Source organism: Papaver somniferum, chromosome 9, assembly GCF_003573695.1.
Source record: "Papaver somniferum cultivar HN1 chromosome 9, ASM357369v1, whole genome shotgun sequence".
NCBI lineage: Eukaryota > Viridiplantae > Streptophyta > Magnoliopsida > Ranunculales > Papaveraceae > Papaver > Papaver somniferum.
Window position 1 is genome coordinate 18,384,036 of NC_039366.1, and position 22,924 is coordinate 18,406,959.

At 36.9% G+C, this 22,924-nt stretch overlaps 1 long non-coding RNA gene and 1 pseudogene across 2 annotated transcripts; both read left to right on the forward strand.

The window, feature by feature from the left end:
* Positions 1-22,924, forward strand: part of LOC113311505 — a 73,353-nt pseudogene that overhangs the window by 3,089 nt on the left and 47,340 nt on the right.
* LOC113309344 lies at positions 17,970-20,256 on the forward strand. 2 transcript variants are annotated; one of them, XR_003340533.1, is made up of 5 exons: positions 17,970-18,292; positions 18,430-18,572; positions 18,725-18,787; positions 19,552-19,620; positions 20,053-20,256. It is a non-coding gene; the product is annotated as an uncharacterized LOC113309344 (long non-coding RNA). The 2 variants fall into 2 exon arrangements; XR_003340532.1 differs by having other exon boundaries at positions 18,430-18,543.

Here is a 22,924-nt window from a genome sequence, read left to right on the forward strand (position 1 = left end):
TAGAAGTCCCATCGGACTAAATGTGATTTCAGTTTAGTAACGCAGTACTATTTACTTCAACTTCTTTTCAAATGTACTTCCATCTTGTTATCAATGTGAGTGAATTGTGAAACCATAAATGTCAAATTTGTTCTGCTTAAGATAAAAAAATTCGTCTATGCATATTTGGAGAGCAAATGGGTATCTGGATCTCTTTGGTTCGTTCTCCAACTACATATAACGGTATGAATAATTCTTTTTAATGGTTTCAAAGGAGCAAGCATGACATAGATAAAGGGTATGTTTCCAATGTTATTCCACGGATTTGAACCTTAATCTCAGAATTTGATATTGGTATAATCTATCGACACAAAAAACACAACAAATTTAATACCATACAGATCAAGCTTTTTCACATATACTGACTTAAAAGTTGTAGCATAAAATTAATATCGACACCAGACAAACTAAAACTTATTATGATATGAGAAGGTCTGCTAAAGTAATTGTTTCAAAGGACTTTGGCAAAGATGGGTTGCTCTGTGCTGATGATGATAGTTGTGCTGATACTTTTTCCATGGTAGGCCGAGTAAGCGGATCACCACGTAAACATGTAAATCCAACTTTCACAATACACATTATTTCGTTCTGAAAAACATCTGGTGGTGCTCCAATGGATTTGTCCAAGATGTCTCCCAACCTTATGTTTTGCAAGACTTTATTTGAAGAGGAAGCTGAAAGAACATGTTGAGAGAGTAATGTGATGATTTCAGATGGATGCCTTCCCATAAGAACTTCTAATATGATCACCCCAAAGCTATAAACGTCACACTTCTCGGTCACCTTCATTGTATAGGCAAGCTCTGTAACAACGTTATTAAAAAAATAAATGAGCTAACTTCCGGGAAATGGGGCAATAACAATAGACTATAAGAGTTTCAGTTGGGAGGCTATACCTGGAGCGACATATCCGTAGGTTCCTGCAAGTGCAGTCCAGTTTGATGAATCTGGCTTCAAAATCCTGGCGGTACCAAAATCAGAAACTCGAGCTTCGTAATCAGAGTCCAACAGAATATTGTTGCTAGATATGTCCCTGTGAACTATTCCGGAATGCAATCATGGTGCATGTAAGCGATTGCATTAGCTGTTCCCTTGATGAAGCTTATCCTCTTGATCCAATCGAACTCCATTTCTTGTTCCCTATTGCATAAAATATTTTTCAAACTTCCTCTTTCCACAAACTCATAAACCAAAAATGAGATCCGCCGTTCGAGATTAGAACAGAAACCGAAAAGTTTCACGATATTCCGGTGTCGAATTTCGGTTAATGCATGAACTTCGCTTTCAAAAGACTTAAGATCAGATATTTCAGAGTCTTCGTCCGGCGAATGAAGTTTCTTCACAGCAACAACCTGACCTGTTGATAACTCTGCTTTGTAAACACTCCAATATCCTCCCGTTCCAATGCAGTATTTAGCATCGAAATTCTCGGTTGCTTCAATTATATCTTCGTACACTATTTTCCCATCATAATTCCAAATCGAAAATAAATTTCTTCCAGTGTTGATAGTGGTTGCTTGACTTGTAGGCGCCCCATTTCTCATTGATCTTTTTCGAAGGAGATACAGAACGGAAAAAAGTATGAATAATAAAAGAAACAATGAACCGATAGAAGGAAGAAGGATTACAAGCAAACGCTTAAACTTGTCCTCTTTTCTCCCACTCTCAACCAAAGAATTACATGGTTTTAAACCTATAGAGTTATTACCACACAAATCTTTGTTGTTCTTCAATGCATCAATTGGAGCATCCTCAAAGGCCTTGATGTTTGGAAGAGGACCACTCAATTCGTTGTACGAAATATTGATGGTGGTCAAGCTAAGCATCTGAGAAAATGAAGATGGTATTGAACCGGAAAGCTTGTTGTGGGATAAATTTAGTGTTAATAGGTTGCTTAGTTTTCCGAAAGCTGAAGGTATCTCTCCACTCAACTCATTGTAACTAAGATCTAACAAAATCTGTAACGACTCCAAGTCTCCGATCTGTGGTGGGATGCTTTCATTAAAACTGTTTGTGCTCAAATTCAAAGATAGTAAATTTGAACACTCCCCTAGTTGTTTGGGTATTGATCCGATGAGTTTATTGGTTGATAAATCGAGATATTGCAGATTGGATAACGTTCCAATTACAAAAGACAACCTACCAGAAAGCTGGTTATTACTCAAATCTAACTTAATTAATGAAGGGAAAAATTGGAAAAATGCCTCGATATGAGATGCAATGTTGGAAATCTGTCCCAACGTTAAAAATAGTTGGAAAAATGCCCTATTTCGTTAACTTTGACATCCACCCCAGTTAAGTCACATGCGTAAAGCCACCATCACCACCAGAACTACCATTAATACCGCCGCTTCAACCACCAGAACGTTAAACATGAACCCTAAACCCTCGATCCTGGATTTTGAACCCTTAACCGTGAATTTTGAAGGACGTATTTGTCTTTTTATTCGCGTGTGCGGGCTCACACATGTGACTTAACTGAGTTTTTGACGGAATGGGGCATTTTTCCGAACTTTTAAATGTTGGGGCAGATTTCCAACATTGCACCCCATATTGGGGCATTTTCCCAATATTCCCTTAATGAAGACCGATTCAACAACTCATTTGGAATTTCCCCAACTAAATTATTTGAACCAAGATAAAGTTCACGTAAAATCTTCAACTTTCCCATCTCAGATGGTATTCTACCTGTGATATTGTTTCCATTCAAATATAAGCCTGTCAAATTTTGACAGTTCCCCCAGTCTTTTGAGAGTTCACCATACAACATATTGTGACTCACACTAAATCTAACTAGATGCGGATACACGTGAAACGCCTCTGTTAGATTATCTACCAGTTTATTACGTACAAGCCCGAGATATATGAGGCTGGTGCAATTTCTAAGGCTTCTTGGTATAGGACCCGTGAAATGGTTATCATTTGCCTGAAAACTTTCAAATGTTCCGCTTGGACATACGTCAGGTAAGTAACCAGAAAACTTATTCTGATCCAAATACAATGCTTCCAACAGTGTTAGATTATTAAAGAGTCCTGTTGGTAATATTGGACCAGTTAATTCATTTGCGAAAAGTGATAACGCAACCAAATTTCTCAGCTTACCCACGGATGCAGGGATGGAACCAGTGATTTGGTTATTGTACAACTGTAAGACAGCAAGAGACTTTAGCCTTCCAATATCTGGAGGAATGACTCCAGAAAGTTGATTTTCGTTTAGGTAAAGAGAGTTTATGCTTAGTCAAATTGGCTAAAGAAGAAGGGATTGGACCATTGAGATTATTTTTAGACAAATCTAAGACGCTAATAGAACTTAGCCCACTAGTCTCTTGAGGTATGATGCCAGAAAGCTGGTTATGATTCAGTAAGAGAATGTTCAGTCTGGTGCAATTACTAAAAGAAGCAGGAATTGAACCAGTGAGATTGTTGTTGGACAAAGTAAAGATCGAAACATAACTCAGACTACCAATGTCTCGAGGAATTATGCCTGAGATTTGATTTCCTTCAAGGGATAGACTAATTAGTCGAGTCAAATTGGTTAAAGATGTGGGGATTGAGCCCCCGATATTGTTGTCTGACAAACCTATAATATAAAGAGAACTTATCCTTCCAATATCTAGAGGAATGACGCCTGAGATTTGATTTTTATCAATTGATAAAACTTCCAAGTTGGTCAGGTTGCATATTGAAGTAGGGATTGAACCTGTTAGATTGTTTGATGACAACTCTAGATTACTGAGAGAATATAAATTGCCAATTTTAAGAGGGATGGATCCATTAATCTGATTTCGAGAAAGGTCTAAATGTCGAAGACTTGAGAGAGGCTATTTCTGGTGGAATTTCTCCAGAGAAGTTATTGACGGATAGATCAAAGTTGATGAGTTTTGGAAGATTACTAATTTGGAAAGGAATGGTTCCGAAGAGTTTATTTTTGCTCAAGTCAAGACTGACAAAGTTCGAGAAAGATGAGAAGTTGAAATTATGTAGCGTACCTTGTAAACCCAAACCCGATACATTCAGTTCAGCGACGCTTCCTTGATTGTTACAAGTGATTCCATGCCACCTGCAGCGTTTATTTGCCAAGGATATGTTTGTCACGTGGAAAGATCTCACAGCTGGAATAGAAAAGGATATGGGCAAAGCCAAACACGGACACCATTCTCAGCGTTTACTTTATTATCTATGACCGAGATATCCATCAGACTTATCACCCCTCCAGGATGGGACACGCCGAAGACCAGCGTTAAAGTTTGAAATGGGTTATATCTAAGAGGAAAGAAAAAGTTTGATGGGCAGATATGCATTTATTAAAGAACGCATAATTTGGGATACTAGAACTAATTGGGGATACGAATTAATATCTACTAAGGGGTAATTTTTCGGTATGGAAATATTAAAATACCTTTTAGTATCTTAACTTTTCTTCTTCTCTTCTCCTATTCTTTTCTCTTCTTCTTCTTTGCCGGCTCTTCTATTTGATTTTTGTTTTCTCCATCATCAATTTCAACACGGTCTTATCACTGTTTAAATTTTTTTTTTGTCATTAATCTAATATATAAATATGTCTCCTTGAAAGAAACATAATCATCGATTTATTTTAAAAGAACTCGTTTAGGTTAGATTCAAAAATTGTAACTGAAAATTTTCAGTTTTGGTTTTGTGCCGGAAATGTTTTTAGTTTGAATACCATGTCGATGTCTTGTGCCAGTATTGTTTTTAGTTTGAATACCATGCCGATATTTAGTGCCGGCATTGTTTTTAGTTTGAATACCTTGCCGAGTCCAAAACAACTCAGAAAATCTGTCCCAAAACTTGCTTATGCCGGCATGATTAATTCTCAAGTGTACAGTGCCGATTTTAGGACAAAAACATACAGAAAATCTTGCATCATGTGCCGGCATAACAAATTAAGCAATGTACCATGCCGATATTATTACTGGCATGCTCGATAATGTACTTTTTGTGCCGGCTCGTGTATTTACAATTTCAAAATTGGGGGATATTGTGTATCGGCATGGTAAAAGTATGAATACCATGCCGATTTGGTCCATGTCGGCATGGTATTCATACTTTTACCATGCCGATAATGAGTTTTTCAGGCCCAATAATGACAAATTCAATGAAAAAAAATAAAATTTCAAAACACTTATACTTATACGTGAGTAATTGGAGCACTTGTATGTTTAGCGTGTTTACTTTTCTGGGTTGGTTCCTCACCTAAACTTGCATGATCGTAAATATCACTACATGAAATCAGGGAATTTATAACGCCTGATTTTGTAACGGATTTTTTTAAGTAACGTCGTATCGACGTTAGATAATCATTGCAATAATTGGTATCTGTTACAGACCTTCGGGAGGGTTGTGGGAAATTACCTTTCTATCCTCAACTTTAATTGGCAAATTACATTGTTCCCCTCTATTACTACTATTAGCGCCTCTATTGCTACTATCAGCTCCCAAATTCATTCCACACTCAAGGGCTACCCAGCCTCCCAATGATTCTGGCTTCTGTCTCCAACATTTTTTTCCCATTATACCTCTTCATTTTAATTACCGAAAATCAGAAAGCAAAACTAAAATCAATGAAATTAGTTTTTCGTTTATTTTTAATTATGCGAAAATTAAAAAAGAATAAATATGTCGAGAACAACTGAGAGCCTGAGATATTTCTCCACCCATTTCCCTTTTCCGTCCATTTTACTCAATCGATTTGAGCTTCGGAAACATCGCGATGCAGCTGCAGAGAACTTCATTAACAACACCAATTAGTCAATTTTTCTGTGAATCATCGATGTAACCCTAAATTTTAGTTGAATCGATCTCTCATAGAAGTTTTGACACTGATTCACAATCTTGGAAGTGAAAATCTAGGTTATTATCATCAAAGGTATTTCATTTATTCGTTTTTCTCTGAATCATAGTTTTTTCAACATCTGGGGGTCTAATAATTTTACAAATTGGAGGTTAGAAACTATTTGTTTTGAATTTGAATGATGCAACTTATGATGGCGTTTATGAACATCTATATCTTTTAGATTTATATGTGATTGTAGATTTTAGGAGCATCTATATCTCGTGTTCGTTGAGTGTGATTAAGAAGATTTGTATATGCAATTGTGGATGTTGCAGTACATTGTATTATGTTTTAAGAATATCTCAGTGTACTGTGTAGGTTTAGACATAATATTTTACTTGTTTGTAGGATGTCACAATTTGTTCATAGAATATCTCTTTTGTTTGTAAATGGGTGAATCAATCAATTGTGTATTGAAGTAGTAGCTCTAATGAGAATCCCAACCAGTTTCAACAATTTAGATGAAGACCAAAGAGAAGCTATTGTTCATAATTTGTTCCCTTTTCCTAGTCAGATTCTAGTTCTTTATGAATCCATTGCCAAAGTAGTTTATTGGCTTAGTGGTGAGAATACATTAGAATTAGATGTGTATATGCCTCCACCAGCACCAACTAGTTTTGTGGATCAGTGGAATCATGTAGGTTTCATGGGACTCAATCTTGAATAAATTTATTATGACTTTGACAGATGATCTACAGCTTGTTATACGTTTTATTGATAAACTTAGACTCAGTTATAACTTTTGGGTGTAGGATATTGTTACCATTAGTGAATCAAGATTGTAGTATGTTTTGAGAAGCAATTTCTGCACTTTGGATGAAAATCGAAGAGAATTAGGATTCATAATATGTTCACTTACCTTGTACTAGGATTCTAGTTCTTGATAGAGTTCAGATAATTCTTTAGTAAATTCATAGATCATATAATACATTTCGACATACCACAGTTTAACATACCATTGTTCCTTTCATTAGAAATCACAAAGACATCTCCAGCATACCAAATGTAACCCACTATATTCATATCAACAGAAAAAGAAACCGAAATTGCAATTTCATTAACCAGATTTACAAACACCATCACTATTACTGATCAGACCCCTAATTACTAAGTAGTTCCATTACAATCAAACCCATTCACAGGATCAACATCAAAACATGACCCAAAAATAGTATGTAATTCCCTCAAACATCTGAGAGATTAACTATTCATACCAGGAAAAACTAGACTATTTGAACCCCCCTGCAAACACCGAACACACATACGACTAATTGTTAGAAGTTACCATCTGCATAACATTATCAAAACAAGCCCATCTGTTTAAAAAAAAAATATCCGAGATAGAAAAAATAACCACAAGAAAACCAATACCAATTCTGTCAGCAGCTTCAGCAATATAAGCAAAATGATGAAGAAACACCTACAAGATTTCTTTGAATTTTCACGAAGAAGCACTTAGTCCAATTTCACAAAATCGAAGCTTTCCCATCGAAATCTTGTTGATGTTCCAGGGATGATTATTCAGAATCATCACCATTGTTCTCATTACTATGCTCACTTCCTAAAGTTTCAGTTGCACTATCATCATCGTCGTCGTCGTCGATGCCCATCTCATTATCACTGTACTCATTTCTATACTGACTTATTGTTTCAGTTGCGCTTCCATAACCTCCATCACTCGCATCTTCACTTCCTTCATCATCTTCATTCTCTTCCTCCAAATCTCCAACCTCAACTGGTTCACCATTCTCATCAAGACCATCAATTGTTTCTCCATCAGAATCAACATTCAATCTCTCATTCATGGTTCTTGCAAAAAGCCGAGGGATTTCTTTTTCTGCTAAGTATCTTTCATACCATGCATCCTCAATCTTCTTTTCTCTCTTCATCCTTTGTTTCTCTGTCTCAGAATTTCTCTCATGATCATCAGTTCTCTCAAAATCATTATCTTTCTCTTCAGAATCACTTTCGGTTGCACTACGGGTCTTACTCCAAAAAAATCTTCTCCCCTCATCTCTCTCCTCTCTTTCTCTAGCTTTCCTAACATCTCTCGCAATTCTCTTTCTCTTACATACTTCATATTGTGGAGCATTTTCCTGACGAACTCTTTCGTACTCAATCTGACGATATCTCTTGTCAATCTCTTGCTGCAGAAAATCCCTCAAATTCTCCAATTCTATAGTACAGAGAATCTTGAAAACTTTCTTGACGAAGTTAAAAGGTGCAAAAGGCTGATTATCTCCGTTAGCATTATTTCCTCCTTCATCACCTATTATCTCTAATCTTTGTTTTTTGTTCTTAATTTCCTTGCCTATTTTAGGATGATTTTTGTATATTTGGTAAATTCTCTGTTTAATTTTCTTTTGTAGAGAAGATGACATTAACAGTCATTTAAGACATTCAGTGGAACGTCTCGTCCCTTAGATATTCACGCCTATTCAAAGTCATGCACAACAAGTCCTAAACCCATCATAACTCCTGCACACCAACATTTCTAATGGGAGTGTACCAAATTATTGGGGGGTGGGTTCCAAAATCATATAATAGAAAACTGCTTTTTCCTTGGGGATGGTACGCCCCCCACTAATTTGGTACACCCCCATTAGCCTAATTGTAGACTCTTCCGATTCTCAATGTCTAATAAAACTTCCATTAAGGGGTTGATAGACAGTTCAACGAAACACTAATTATCATATCTGATTTTTTGGTAGATACTGAAGAGCCAACACCTGTTGAGAGACATTATGTGACGCTGGTGTATTGCATCTATAATGGAAGTATTCACACCTGAAATGGCTTAACATTCATGAGATTTGTTCGGTGTACAAAAAATGGTCAAACAAAATAGGTCAATAAGCCAAATAAAATCAGCACACTTGTGTATATTTGGCATAATTATTTAATTTCTTAATTAGTTAACAGCTGGGCCATATCTTGAACGACGTCATGGTTTGGTTCATGCATCATGCCATATCTCAATACCTTGGTCCCTAAGTCCTGACCAAAAACAAAATAGGTCAAGCAAAATAAAACCAACATTGTGCCACATAATGCCTAAATTTTAAAGAAAAATAAAAAGGTCTAGAGGGTTTCGAACCTCCGACCTCAAACTTACTTAAAACTAAAGTGAACCACCGTGCCTCACTATCGTTTTTGACATTAGATGGACTTGTATCATATTTATACAATTATTATCTTCCCAAATATTAAATGAAGTTGTGTATATATGGGCCATATCTTGAACTGCAACATGGTTATTATGCCATATCTCAATACCCTGGTGTTGATGGTGGTTTTTAGATTAGGGTTAAAATTGTAAAATCTTGCATCTGATGTGATGTCATTCTGTAAGAAAACAAAGCCATGAGTGTTAACCTCTCCAATGGCATATTTATTGAGGCATTCAATATATTTACATGAAATTTATCCAGATTGGCGCATGTAGAAACCATCCCAAATGTTCTGTAAATTTCGGCGCCTTGCCTATATGATTTAAATATTTTTCGTGGGGGTTGTAATAGTAGTGGTAAGGATGGTTCGAACTCTAAGACTTGTGAAGGTGAAGGATTTTTAGATTTATAAAAATTATATACAAAAATATTGACAAATTGGTAGAGAGGTACTGGAACTAATGATTTGGTCAATCTTCATAAAATATGGCTCAATGAATTATTCTCAACAATAATCGCTCAAAACATAAGTTATATGGACTCTTATTTTGCCAAAGTAGATTCTCAAAAAAATTGATTGTAAATGTTAAGCATGGAACATCAAATCACCTAAGCTAAGCATGACCCATCTAATCAAATAACACCCAATTTAATCAAATCATATATCAATTAATTTTTAATGCAAAAGTCTTAAAAAGAATTAATAAAATTACCCATGTATGAAGCTCGGCCTCCTCCGTCGTCCCAGTGTTGGGGTTTAACTCATCATAGTAAAAATGCTCTCAAAATAATTTATTATGGCTCAAAAATGGTTTACAAATGATGAGAATATGAGAAGTACAATAAAACCAGAGACCTACGACCCTCAGTGATAAAATAAGACTGCTGCCGCTGTGTCGCAAACGCTGTGGAAAATAAGACTGGCTGATGTACGACCCACAAGTGTGAGTCGTTATTACTGTAAAAAAGGACTGTTGTTGCAGGTCCGTTCTTCGTGTTCTTGGTGTTCTTTATTAGCAGCAGCAACAGTGTTTTATCAACTCTTGATTTCTGCTTCTCTGGACCTCCTATCGACCCCAAACTCTCGACACCCCTCTATGCTAACCCAAGAGTTATATTTATACACATTTGGACCAAGAATAACTTCTCATTAATCCAAAAAATCTTCCCATTACTCGGCAGTGAATGAAAATATTCCAGATATCTTTTTTTCTTTAATTCTCTGATTTGTTACGGATTGTTCAGTGTTTTATTTCTTCACGCGTCATCCTTGAGCTGTAGGTATTGTTTCCAGCCAATAGAATCAACCCATGCACGTCTTTTCCATCCAAGAATTCCAAGAATAGAATATTTTTCCTATTTTAGAATATCTTCCCTGATTCGATTACCGCCGGTTATCTAACCAATTTTGACCGAACCCAACACCCATACCAGCTCTATCTAGGCCCTAGGAACAAACCCATTTAATTTGGGCCATTGAATCTCACTGGAACACCATCAAATCCTAAACCCTGGTCACGGCAGTTCAAGAACAATTTTTCCCGCCAATTTTTGGTTTTTGAATTTGGGAAGAAGATGTCCTCCTCCTAACCAGAACTGGGGTGCGAATAGCAGCTGCCTTGGGGGTGACCTGGGGGTGCCCCTTATTAATTAGGTTACCCCTTATCCAAAAGCGAGAATCCGAATAACACTTGTCCTCCGGGGGTGCCAAAATCAACTTTTCGAGCCGAATTTTCCAAAACTGTTTATTTCCTAAAAATACATAAAAACACAATATTAGTACAAAAATAGAGTTCCAACAATACGGACATTGAGGACAAATTAGACACAAAAATGTGTCTATCAAATACCCCCAAACTTATTATTTGCTAGTCCTCGAGCAAATCTAATCTAGAAAGTAAAATGACTACACTTAGCACGTGCAGCAAGCCGTTAAACCACTAGGTGGCCCTAGTGGCGGAGTGTTGTCTCTGGAGGGTTTACCAGAGGTGTACCCACAAAACCTTTATACTCCAGACCCTAGCTATCTACAAAGAACCTTGGAAGGCACTAAAGAATCTCCTTGGTTGGCATACTTATTGACTACAAGAGGAAGTACCCTGATGCGAAATTCCAATTGATGTACACGAGTTTGCACTCAAGCATACTAAAATTCATATATAAGTGACAGATCTCTACTCAGATACTTGCACTATGGACATCATATTCAGAGTCAACCTAATCACATGGAAAGATTAAGAGATGGATATAGAAAGACATAGATGGTTTTGATGTTTACTAAGTGAACGGAGTTTCCCATATCTTTCTGAAGGCCTCCGCCAAAATGAACCTATCCTAATGGATTGAGATACTAGTCTCACTACTATCAACACACTGGCATATACAAGGGTACCAGTGGTCGATAACCTAACTATAGGTCAACACAACTGGCGTATACAAGGGTACCAGTGGTCGACTTCATTGAATTTTCCTTTTGGTCGAATGGTCTGGTCTCAATTTTTTTTTTTTCAACTTTTTTTTTTGTAACTCAATCACTCTAATTCATCCTAGCATTGGTAACAACTTGAATCGTGGGCCCCACCTATCACTTAGAGAAACATGGTTTAAAAACAAAATAAAATAAAAATAGAAGTGAAAAGGACTCCACGAGATATGGTGAAACTATCATGTTATTTCTAACACCTGAGCTCTGTGCTTTTATGAATAGACTCTTTAGATGTTTCCATCTATTCAGATTGGTTCCTCAACTCCTACAACCAAAATGCTTCCATCCACTTAGATTGGTTAGTGCCATCCTAAATACGCATAAATTTCTAGGCTCTGGAGTTTATTTATTCATACTGCAACTAAGAAGTTTCTCCCACACCCCCAAACTTAAATCTAACATTGTCCTCAATGTTCTAAAGATGAAATTAAAAGCATGAACAAGGAGAAACTGTTACCATTTGAAGCAAAAGAGATAAGGAAAGATATTATCGTGTTGCATGAGATTGGGTTACCTCCCAAGAAGTGCTAAGTTTAAAGTCTTCAGCCAGACATCGGAAGGAATTAGTCACCTCATAGAATCAAAAAGTAACAGCCGAAATAATTGTGGGTCTTCAAAACCAAAAAGAGTTGACCAAAGGAAACTACAATAACCCAAGAAAGTGAACAAGGATAACATGCCCTTATCTAGTTTCCTGATTAAGATATTTATATCTAATTGTGGTTCAGGTTCAGGTTCTAAGAAAGGGTCTAAATAAAATATTTTCATAGGTTGCGTTTCTTCATAGGTGGGATCCGAATCATTAGGACCTAGAGTCCGGAAAAACTCAGATATGATCTTAGAAGCGCACAATAATAACCTAAATAACTGAGGATCCTCTAAGTCAATAAGATTTGACTTACAATATTGACCAAAATGAGAGTAGTGGTCATTCTTAATCAAATGTGTCGATTCTAATTTCCTAAAGCATTTAGGTTTAGTCTCACAACTTAATATTCGACACATTTAAAATATAAACGTTCCCACATTTGGAAGAAAACTATTTGGTGGGAAACAAAGTCAATCTGGGTATCATAGCCTGGGAAAACCACATCAACCAGAGGATGGGTTTCTAACGACTGAACTTCTTCCTGGACATCATTAGGTTCGGGAAAACGAGTATGAAGGTAATCTTGCAAAATGGTTGAGGCAGAGATATCAAGTCCTAAGTGTGGGGACTTTCTGAGAGTTACAGGTAAGGCACTAGGAAAGTGATAATCACCCCCAAACTTAGAGTTTTCAGTGTCTCTAGATAGACCTCTAATTATTTCTTGAATTTCCGTATCTTCAGAGTCCTTAAAATATTCAAGAGATTCTTCTAAGTTATTATCAGGTAGTGCATCTTTACTCATCTCTACGTGTCTATCTTCTTCTTCCAAGACTATTGTTTCTAAGTCGCTAGACTCTAAAACAGTATTTCCGAAATGAACCCGTTCCTCTAAACCACTATCGGCTTCGTAATCAAAAGGAAAAACTACATCGTCTAAAACGGTGGTATCCCTAATAAAATCCTCGTCCTTTTGAATAGGTGAATAATCATAAAAATTATTTGGATTTGAACTAGAAATAATATAATCACTATACAACTCAATTGGATTACTAGACTCCTGATTATTATGCCTACATATTTCAGATTCTTCATTACTGCTATCCTCATCATCATAGTACGAAGATGATTGAACCTTATCTACATAAGTAGTGTATTTTATTCTAACCTCGTCCTCTATATTAGGAAAATATTCACTATTTACATCAAGGGTAAAATTGGAAACACTATTTTGGAAATTTGGATCTTTTAGAGAAGTTCTATTCTGGGTCTCTAACAAAAGCTTTTGGGCCGACTCACATGAATTCCTGACGTAATCTAGGAAGTCAGGTAAAGAAAGTTCACTCATTGCATTATTTTCGTCCATAACTAAGTTATTCATTTCAGCGAACTTACGTGCTCTCTCAGCTAACTTACGTGTCGACTCAAGTAAAGAGGAATTAGCAGAATTTTTCTCGTATGACTGATGGTTGTGAGGATAGTGATTGGGCTCACCATGGTATGAACCATAACCTTGAAAAGTTTGGCGTTCCCAACCATTATTCCCACCATGGTAATAAAACTGATGATGTCCATATTCAAATTCAGGTCGATATTCATTGTATTGGCTTCTATCATACCAGCTCGACATTCTTAATTGCAAGGGAATTCTACACAATCACAAACAAGGCTGACTCGACCAACTCAAACCTATAAAATCTATCAAACAAAAAGCATGATGGCTCCACTTAGATTGTTTCTAGACCAGCTTCTATCTTTCGAAAGGGAATTCGTTACAATTTAAGCAAACCCCTCTGGAATCAATCCGAGTCAAAGTAAGTTTAATTGAAGCGAGCGAAGCTCAGTGGAGCTTTGATACCCAAGGCCTCACCGCTATCACAAGGCGGCGCAGTCACGCATTCAACTCACAGAAACCATCATGAACTTTGGAGTGTGCTTAAAGAGCAACAAATATTTTTCGAACGAGTTTCCTATTAAGCTCGTTTCCCTATCGGTCTCGTTCTATTCCAAATTTTAAGCTTGGGTTCGCGTTAGGTTTCGTTTTCCTAAGGCGGGAAAGAAGGGAGCGGTGATGAAATCCAAACCCTTATCTTGTATTGTCCAGGCCTTTCCCTTTACTAGGAATTTAAAAACAGTCCAAATTCGTCCTCAATCAATGAATCACCTTAAGGAATACAGTAACTCGCTTACAGGAGATTCGCGAGTGTTTCGATGGACTTACCTCCCGTACCAGACGGGGGATGAACCGTTGAAGTCGACTCGGGCCACGACTCCTATGTCATGTACGAATCCGAGGGGCCGAGACGATATAGTAATCGTCTTCCTTCGCTGAACACAGTTTATATAATTTTTGTTTTTTTTAATAATAATATCCTTCCGTAGGGTTAAAAAAAGAATAAAGTCCAATTGTCCAGAATAAAGTCCAAACAAAAAGTCCAAAAATTACAAAAAGTATGAAAAATAAAGCCTATTTACAAATTCTAAAAAAATAAATAAAAGCTATATACAAAAAAAAATAATAATAATAAAAATTAAATCCTAAAAAAAAAAATATGTCTTTTTTTTTCTTCTCCTTTAGATTTTAGCTTTTAGCTTTAAGCTTTTTGTTCCCAAGTCCTTAGTATTCCACTTCGAACCTGTAAATCAAAGACACAAAAAGAAACGTAAAAAGGAACAAATAATAGTAAAAAAAAAAAACCTAAAAATTCTACCTAAGCACAAATCCGCGTCGGCGGCGCCAAAATGATTTAAATATTTTTCGTGGGGGTTGTAGTAGTAGTGGTAAGGATGGTTCGAACTCTAAGTCTTGTGAAGGTGAAGGATTTTTAGATTTATAAAAATTATATACAAAAATATTGACAAATTGGTAGAGAGGTACTGGAACTAATGATTTTGCCAATCTTCATAAAATAGGGCTCAATGAATTATTCTCGACAATAATCGCTCAAAACATAAGTTATATGGACTCTTATTTTGCCAAAGTAGATTCTCAAAAAAATTGATTGTAAATGTTAAGCATGGAACATCAAATCACCTAAGCTAAGCATGACCCATCTAATCAAATAACACCCGATTTAATCAAATCATATTTCAATTAATTTTTAATGCAAAAGTCGTAAAAAGAATTAATAAAATTACCCATGTAAGAAGCTCGGCCTCCTCCGTCGTCCTAATGTTGGGGTTTAACTCATCATAGTAAAAATGCTCTCAAAATAATTTATTATGGCTCAAAAATGGTTTACAAATGATGAGAATATGAGAAATACAATAAAACCAGAGACCTACGACCCTCAGTGATAAAATAAAACTGCTGCCGCTGTGTCGCAAACGCTGTGGAAAATAAGACTGGCTGATGTACGACCCACTGGTGTGAGTCGTTATTACTGTAAAAAAACGACTGTTGTTGCAGGTCCGTTCTTCGTGTTCTTCATCAGCAGCAGCAGCAACAACAGAGTTTCATCAACTCTTGATTTCTGCTTCTCTGGACCTCCTCTCGACCCCAAAATATCGACACCCCTCTATGCTAACCCAAGAGTTATATTTATACACCTTTGGACCAAGAATAACTTCTCATTAATCCAAAAAATCTTCCCATTACTCGGCAGTGAATGAAAATATTCCCGATATCTTTTTTTCTTTAATTCTCTGATTTGTTACGGATTGTTCCATGTTTTATTTCTTCACGCGTCATCCTTGAGCTGTAGGGATTGTTTCCAGCCAATTGAATCAACCCATGCATGTCTCTTCCATCCAAGAATTCCAAGAATAGAATATTTTTCCTATTTTAGAATATCTTCCCTGATTCGATTACCACCGGTTATCTAACCAATTTTGACCGAATCCAACACCCATACCAGCTCTATCTAGGCCCTAGGAACAAACCCATTTAATTTGGGCCATTGAATCTCACTGTAACACCTTCAAATCCTAAACCCTGTTCACGGCAGTTCAAGAACAATTTTTCCCGCCAATTTTTGGTTTTTGAATTTGGGAGGAAGATGTCCTCCCCCTAACCAGAACTGGGGTGCGAATAGCAGCTGCCTTGGGGGTGACCTGGGGGTGCCCCTTAGTAATTAGGTTACCCCTTATCCAAAAGCGAGAGTCCGAATAACACTTGTCCTCCGGGGGTGCCAAAGTCAACTTTTCGAGCCGAATTTTCCAAAAATGTTTATTTCCTAAAAATACATAAAAACACAATATTAGTACAAAAATAGATTTCCAACAATACAGACATTGAGGACAAATTAGACACAAAAATGTCTTTGCATAAGGTATTCAATCATAAAGCATGCTGCTCTCTGGCAATGAACTTAAAGAACTCTATGTCAACACATAGAATTCAATCAATTACTTTTGCGCCTTGCGCAGTATACCATACCTTGCTTGTCGAAAGTAAGCCTAGGCAAACTAGGAAATTAATCCTCCATGGATTAGTAGGCGCAAAACCTTGCCCAGAATCAGAAAACAGGGATCCGCAGCAGCAAAGGGAGGCGTGGCCATGCCTTAGGCCAGCTGGCGCCACTTGCCATTGGCCACGCCCCATCCTAAACCGGCCCTATTTCCCTCAACCAATCAGGTCGCTTTAAACTCACCACATGCACATAAGTTGTGGATGGGCCCATACTTGCCGACCCCATTTCCCATCAACCAATCAGGTCGTTCTAAAGCCGCCACACTCACGCAAGAAGTGTAGCCACGCCCATGCTTGGACGGCCCCTCTCCTTCCCACCGACCAATCAGGTCACTTTAAAATGCGCCACAAGCACTAGAGATGTGGCCCCGCCTTATGTTTGGCCGACCCCTTTTCTTGAACAATCAAGTTGCTCTAAACTCACCATACAGTAAAGGCCAAACGCGCCCTGCCGCACCACCATACTAACTGGCAAGCCAAACGCGCCCTGCCACAACAACATATTAATCGGCATGCGACCACGCCTACCGAAGTAACATGCCACGAGCCACTTTAGCCTTGTCCATGGCGCCAAATCCTACCCTTGGCCACTCTGCCAAGCCCTATTTTTTCCCACGACGCCAAATTCTAGCCTTGGCCACGCCGCCAAGACCCAACTTTAGCCACGACGCCAAATCCTAGCCTTGGCCAAGCCTCCAAGCCCTAACTTTGGCCACGATGCCGAATCCTATCCTTGGCCACGCCGCCAAGCCCTAATTTTGGCCACCGAGCCAAATCCTAGCTTTTGCCATGCCACAACGCCACAGGCGTGACCATGCCACAACGTCACAGGCGTGGCTGTGCCATTAACAGGTGCCAACAGAATGTGGCCATAATCAACGACACCCTCTCTCCTGAATTACAATCTCATCCATCCAAGTTCGCCACCGAACTGACAGACTTGTGGCAAGTCTCAGGCGACCAGCTTCCTAAATCTAGTGGCCATGGCTAAGCCAGGCGCCACTTCACTACAAGAAAATAATTTTGTTGCCGCACTTCTTTGCTACACATCTGTATATGATGCGGCAATAAATGGATTTTAGCCTGACTGTAAAACAAATGTGGCATTAAGTAAGACCTTTTTCCACATCCGTGAAAAGTTGAGGCAAAAGTCCAGTTCTTGCCACACGTAATTTAGCATTGCGGCAATAAGTATAGCTTTAATGTGGCAAAAAATTATTAACAATATAATTAAAAAGTTTTTTAGTCTGGAAATTATTTATTAAATTAGATAACTTACCTATCCAAAAGAAAGAATTAGCTAAATTAGTAGAGAAACGGAATAAGTTAATTTACGTGGATGACGCGCCTGGTAGCGGAAAAACCCAAGTCCAGTACATCCTTTATTCTCGTAAACCAAACCCCCCATTACCTTCTCTCGTTTTCTAGATCCTAATTTGAAGCAGAACTTTTTTTTCCTCATAAGTTCGTAACCGGCAACCAATCAATTATCAAACCTGTTTGTGTAAACCAATTCAATCTTTTCTCCATCGATGAAGCCTGCAACTTCATCTTTATCGAAACCCTAGAAAACGAACTCCTAATCCAATAATATTCTTGAAAAAATTCGTCGTTCTCAAAGCCCTAGAATTTTCTATCTCTCGAAACCCCTGGCGAACAAACTCAAATCTTTTTCTCTCAATTTATGGTATTTCTGGTTTGATTTTTGCAACATCTTATACCGCTAATGTTAGTGGTTGTAATCAAGGTAATTGGTGTTTTGTTTTGATGATTCATTTTGTGCTTAATAACATTGTTAATCTTTTTTCGGATTTAGGATTTTGGCGTTTATGTTTTTAACAATTTTTTTGCTTTTCCCCTAATTTTATTTTTGTGATAAATTAGGTATGAGATCTGAAATAGGGCTTTGCCTTTGATTTTTTTTGCTCAAGGCCAGAGTCAAACCACTGTGAGATTAAAGAATCAGATGTAAACTTGAGAAGTAACAGGGGAAATAAGGTAAATCAATATGTTACAATAGTCCATAGGTTGGTTTTCAATAACTCTGATTTTTTTCATTTCATTATATTCTAGTGTACTAGATTTTTGGAAGCTATGTAATGTTCCTCCCTGTTTTGGTAGATTTGATTATTCATCCTTCTGTTTGCCATTTGAACATTCATATGATTGTAAATTGCAGGAGAAATCTATTTGCTTCGTACATATCTGAATGCCTCTAGGAGACAAGTGATTCGTCAAGCAGGTAGCTTCTTGATAATATTTTTTTCGATTGATTCCTTGAAAATAATTATGGGTATAGGTTTGAACATTTACTTTGTGGAAACTATACTCATTTTTCTCAGTAGAATGTATAAACTGCAGATAATCAAGTTATGCAAAATCTCCCTGTTTTGTGTCTATCTCTGATTCCCTAGCTCGTTCAAGTACTTCATTTTATTTTTTTTGTATGAATATGAGGTTGTTCAAGTATCTCTTGTTAGAGAAGGAAAAAGTCATGAGCATATATGTGGAATCGCTTGAATTTAATTTTATGTATTACAAAAAGTATAACTAAGGATTCTTACAAAAAAAAATAATATAAATTTACACTTACTGTACTTCCCAAAAGTTGAAACTAGCTCAACGAGAAAAGTTTATCAGGCCTAACCAGTAATTAATCAACAACTAAAAGAATTTAGGAAATTAAAATTTGTTGTAGTTAATGTTGATTGGTGCATTTAGATATCCAGACGAACACAATGAATGACGTTAACTTATTGCATGTATTAGTGAATACTGGATCTGTAATGCGTTTTCATGTTTAAGTTAGAAGTACAAGAAAGAGTTGTAAGATTCATGAAAATGATTTCTTTACAGAAGCGTAGAGGTTTCTCTTAATGGTTCTCTTCCTTTTCTATTTGTTGCATTAGCTTGTCTATAAAATGTAAGAGACTAAGACTTAATGCAATTGGTATTTTGTATAGTGGTCAATGAGCTTATAGAGGCAACTTTTGTTGTTTTGTACAGATGATAATAATTGGAAGGAAAAGCTACCCTCAACTCATAGATGAATTGGTATGGTATGTGCATACATAGGTTGGTCTTTAAAATCACTTCTCATTTTGCAGCTTCAAAGTTATTAAAGATTCATTATTTGGTCTTTGATTTGACTAGTATGGTTGAGATATATCTCATATTTGTCTGTGTAAAAAAGTACAAAACCTGGTCAAAAATAGGAATACCGTATGATACCGAATACTCCTACACCATGTTTCTTCTTCTTTAAAGTTCTGCGATATTGGAATACACTTGAAAAGTAGGGATTTGTTTCTTTATCCTATCATAATTCTCTGAACAAAATTATTAGGTGACCATTTTTTCTTTAAAATAGAAGGGATTGGGTATTCAATGTTTATGCTTGATTTGCATATTAGTATTATACTACTCTTCCAGTTCAAGCTCTCATAATTAGGCATGCTGATTCTCTGCCATATCCTGATGTTTTTTGGTTTGGTGGTGTTTGTTTAGCAGGAACGCGGCTTAGGAATGGACTGCTGGTGTTGATTAAGCACAAAATAAGTCTAGTTTTAAGTATAAAGTTTCTCAACTTCAGCGTCGGGTTAATATTAACTATTAAGTTCTGATATTGTTTGCTAGTTTCTTTTTTTATGTTAAAGATGGATTCACTATACTTGTAAAACATATTTTTTTTTAAATGAAATCTGAATTCTTTGTTTTGAGTATTTTTCTGTGTACTTGGAATGCTTGATTTGTGAAAATTATCATATGGTGGTTGGATTGGATTGGATTATACAGTGAGTTTTCAAAATCCTCCTGCCAACAATTTATTGCAGAATTTATTAGATTTTTAGCAGCAACAAGTGTTGTGGCAAAGGGGTTTCTAACGAATATTTTTGCTTCACGTTATTGCCTCACCAGTTGGTGTGGAAAAAGACTTTAAAAATTAAATAAAATTATAAAAAGAAAAAAAAAATAGAAAATACCTTTTTGCCTCATGTTATTGCCTCACAGTTTGGTGTGGAAAAATACCCACCTCTTGCTGCAGTACATTAAAGGTGTGGCAATAACTTCTTGTCACACAGGTTGTTTCCACATGGTGTGGCAAAAAAAAATAATGTGGCAAAAGGATTTTGCCACACGAAACATGGGTTCTTGACACATGAATGGCATGTTGCAATACACTAGGTTTCTTGTAGTGCTTGCACCACCGTTCCACTGGCATGCACGAGCCATGCCATCCATGCCACATTACCACTGGCGTACACCAAACCTCCACCGCGCCATTATCAGGCGCCAACACAAGGTAGCCATAATCAACGGCTACCCTCCTTCATGAGATGTGATCTCATCCATCGAAGTTCGCCACCGAACTGACAAACCTGTGGAAAGTTTTAGCCGACTAGCCAAAACGAGCCTAATAGCATTACATGCTATTTTCCTATGGTAAGTCCCTTGACTTTGACTTGCCACACGTAGCAAAGTGCTACATGTTTTCCACGAAAATACTCGAGACGTCAAACATGTCACAAACTGGGGGATGCTCTTACAAGAAAATTTTGAAAAGAAGAGGGTACCCAAGTATACCTCAAACTAAAACTTTGCCTACCTATAAGTCCTTTCTCCGAAAGTGATTGTCTATGGACTCAGTCGAAACAATACAACTAATCGGTTCACACTTCGTGTGACCGTCTATGGATACGAGATCGAGAAAATACAACAACGAAGTATGTTTACCTGATACAAAGGTTCGGACTTAACCAAACACAATAGGATTGCTTATCAAGTAAATAGGAATTAACGTTTGTGTAATTTACTTTAATTATAATGCGAAAAATAAAAGTAAATGACACAACAAGATTTTGTTAACGAGGAAACCGCAAATACAGAAAACCCTCGGGACCTTGTCCAGAATTGAATACTCTCAGGATTAAGCTGCTACACAAAATTACACCTAACTTCGTATAGTTAAGACCAAGTAACTAACCCTATAGTTCACTTAGTTCCGTCTGTATTACCACGCCTACAAATTATAAATAAGTCACGTACTTGGAACAATTCCTTTGGTTCGTATTCCAAACAGTAAAGGAAGAATAAATCTGGTTGGTATCAACTCTATTCAACCAAGTGATATGAGTCGGACAAAGGCTCTTCCGTTTATCTTAACATAAACTCCTTCGTCAGGTCCTTAGATCTATCTTATGTTCAATCACCCAAAGGTAATCGTTTAAGATTAAGCCAACAACACCTATGATCCGAAGAATCGTGTTGATACCGATCTACTCAATTAATCAATCCAATCTACCACAAGGATAAACCAATAATTAATTGGATCCTCTTTTACCGAAATAAGTATTGTGCACACCAAAGATTATAAGACCCAACTCAGATCTTCAATATCTTCTTTGTCTTCAAATCTTATTAAATCTTCAATAAAAACTTGCACACAATCACTTGAATCTCTTGTGATCAATCACGCACAAAACAGAGTCTGTTAACAACGGATTATCACAGGATCGTATTTAGAACTAACAACAGTCTAAAGATCCATGTTGAAACTCTGAACTAGTTTGAGTGAATCTTATATCATAAGAGAAGATTCTCAAGAATAAACAAACCAGGTGCAATCAGATTTCAACCACCGTTAGTCAATCAAATCAATCGAAAACAAAGATAAACCACAATTATCTAGTTTCCCACCAACGGGTCGCGCTAGAGATTCTCAAACCCAAAGAATAATTTAAATTGAGTGTTCGTAAGAGATTTCGTCTAATTAGGTTACTCTCCTATCCGAATATGCGGCTACACCAGTAACAACAACAAAAGAGTAAATCTGTTGTTGCGAAGGATTAGTTTGCTATAAAGGCAAACTTCGTGTATTTATAGACAATGAAGTTTGGACACCAAGGAATTTCCAAAGACGAAAATATTCTCAAGATATTCATTAAAGCACAAATTCGGTTTCCATAATTCCTGTAAATGCTCTGTCCAAATATAATGATCGAAATCTCTCGGAAAATATAATAAGTAAATGCACATTACTAATTGTGTAATTTCCCTACAAAATGGAATTGATAACCTTAATTAAAATATTCGTAACTTACTTATGTTTCGATCCTGGGATTCTCTTCCCTTAGCCGTTAAGGAATATCTTTGAACAATTATAGAAATAAGCATTCACAACACGTGTTCAAATTTTGTCGACATCTTTACTTTATAAGTTCTCTTTCACACTTACAACCTTGAAACCGATTTGCCACACTTCCAACCAAGTTTAGAATTGGTTCATCTGACTTTCAAAAACTATGTGATTGATCAAACCAACATTCAATCACAACCATAGGTTTAACGGTTCTACCAAAAAAAGTTTCGGTTCTACCTC